General features: G+C 39.7%; 1 protein-coding gene across 2 annotated transcripts in view; it reads right to left on the reverse strand.

Moving 5' to 3' along the window:
* HIPK1 (homeodomain interacting protein kinase 1) overlaps nt 1–2490 on the reverse strand; it is a 47973-nt gene that overhangs the window by 22588 nt on the left and 22895 nt on the right. The window contains exon 1 of one of the 2 annotated variants that reach the window (XM_011933128.1): nt 971–1592. The exons of the other annotated variant lie outside the window; for it this stretch is intronic. The gene's annotated coding sequence lies outside the window, so the exon portion shown is untranslated. Of the gene's footprint in view, nt 1–970; nt 1593–2490 lie in introns of those variants that run through there. 2 annotated transcript variants of the gene reach the window in all.

A 2490-nucleotide genomic window follows, 5' to 3' on the forward strand; every position in this document is an offset into this window, starting at 1 on the left:
AAAATCAATTAAAAGACCTGGTCAGCTGGGCACAGTGGCTCATGCCTGTAATCCCAGCACTTTCGGAAGCCGAAGCGGGCGGATCACCTGAGGTCAGGAGTTCGAGACCAGCTTGGCCAATACGGCGAAACCCTGAATCTACTAAAAATAAAAAAATTAGCCAGGCGTGGTGGTGGGCCCCTGTAATACCAGCTACTCAGAAGGCTGAGACAAAAGAATCGCTTGAACCCGGGAGGTAGAGGTTACAGTGAGCCAAGATCACACCACTACACTCCTGTGTGGGCGATAGAGCAAGACAGTCCAAAAAAAAAAAAAAAAAACCGTGGTCAATAAATAACTCCTCATGACAGAAATGCCTTCTGGAAAAAAAAAATAAGAAAGGCCTTCTGAAGAGACATAGTGTTGACAGCACACTCTCTAGAGCCAGCCTGTCAGGGTTTGAATCCTAGTACCATCATTTAACAGTTGCGGGTGTATTACTTGATATCTCTGTGCCTCAGGTTCCTCATCTATGAAATAGAGACAGTAAGAGTTCCCACCACGCAGAGTTGTTGTGAAGCTTAAATAAATATATGAAAGCTTTTAGACCAGTGCATGGCACACGGTAAATACTAATAGGTGTTAGATATAATAACATTATTATATTACCATTATTTTAAAACTCTGAATTTTCAGTGTGCTTTTTAGAAATACTCATTTTCATTAACAGTCCAAATGAGAAATAAAAAGCTAGGGAACCTTAAAAAGATGACTAAGGTAATCCATAAACTCAGACCTTTATACATATGAACATATCTAAAATAGAATTATCCCCATTATATAAGAAGAAACTGAGAAAAAGAAATATTAAGTTATTGGCCTAGAGTCTCAGTCAGTAAGTGGCAGAGCTAGGACTTGAATCCCTGCAGTCTGGCTCCAGAGTTGAGTATATTATGTATTACACTGTTTCTCAATAAGTAAAAGTACATACTCATCTATATAAATTTATATTTGACATGGTGGAATACAAGGGCAATTGTCAAACTGTGACTAATTAAGCAATAAGTGGGTTCAAAAAGAAAATAATAGGTAACACTAATAACAATAATAATAAATGACACATAAATAGTGCCTACTGTGTGCCATGCACTGTTCTAAGTTCTTTATAAATGCTGAGTCACTTAATCCTTACAACAATCCTATCAAAGTATTATTATTATACATCATCAATTCTAAGATACACATCTTTTTACATTTCAGCACCTCTGAAATTAAGAGGATTCTTACAAATGATGGTATATTTTAGTTTAATGGCAGTGCTTTTCCTTTTCTAAGTGATACAAAAATAATGTTGTATCTTATAATCAATGGCACCTTAGATTCTATGTAATAAAAGTATTATCTCCATTTTACAGATGAAGAAACTGGGCACTAAGAGGTTAAAGTAACTTGCCGAAGGCTATACAACTACTAAAAGATGGTGCTCTTGGCCAGCGCAGTGGCTCACGCCTGTAATCCCCGCACTTTCGGAGGCCAAGGTGAGTGGACTGCTTGAGATCAGGAGTTCCAGCACAGCCTGGTCAACATGGTGAAACTCCATCTCTACTAAAAATACAAAAATTAGCTGGGCATGATGGCAGGCAGCTGTAATCCCAACTACTCAGAGGCTAAGGCAGGAGAATTACTTAAACTTGGGAGGTGTAAGTTGCAGTGAGTTGAGATCGTGCCACTGCACTCCAACCTGGGCAACAGAGCAAGACTTCGTCTCAACAAAAGAAAAAGGATGGTACCCAAGCTACCTGGATCCAAGATTTCAGCTCTTAGGCACTTGGTCATCTTCTCCAAAGAATTTCCTTTCCTTCTTACAAGTCATGGAATTACAATCTATAAGGACACTCCAGATCCAGATCCAGATTCCTCATGTAACAGGAGTTAAATGGAAAACAGATCTCTCCATGAAGAACCATCTAACTGGTCATGTCTCCTCACAGAATACTTAGGTTTCTGAAACTACTTTCAAGTGATATGTGCTTATTGTTGCTTTGTGTATATGTGCAGGGGGTTGAGGGAAGGCAAGGATTAAGCATGGAGAATATGATTTCCCTAAATAAGAATATCCCTCCCCATCTAAGCAAACTAGGCATAGAAGGAAAGAAAAAAAATCCCCCCCTAGTATTTATACATAAATAGTTGCCCTTAGAAAACAGTAAATCTGGGGACTCCACAGGGCCTGAAAGCTTTTCTGATCCTTAAATAGAAATAGCAGTCAACCCAAGCCTCTGCAGGCTTACACTTTTTAACAGCTGTGGGTGGAACCACCAATATCATCAGTTTTTGTAGTATTTAATTTGAACTGTGGTTTTGTTTACCAAAGAAATAACTGGCCGGGTGTGGTGGCTCACGCCTGTAATCCCAGCACTTTGGGAGGCCGAGGCGGGTGGGATCACCTGAGGTCAGGAGTTTGAGACCAGTCTGGTCAACATGGTGAAACCCCACCTCTACTAAAAATAT

This window comes from Colobus angolensis, unplaced genomic scaffold (genome assembly GCF_000951035.1).
Source record: "Colobus angolensis palliatus isolate OR3802 unplaced genomic scaffold, Cang.pa_1.0 Scaffold124, whole genome shotgun sequence".
In the NCBI taxonomy this organism is placed as follows: domain Eukaryota; kingdom Metazoa; phylum Chordata; class Mammalia; order Primates; family Cercopithecidae; genus Colobus; species Colobus angolensis.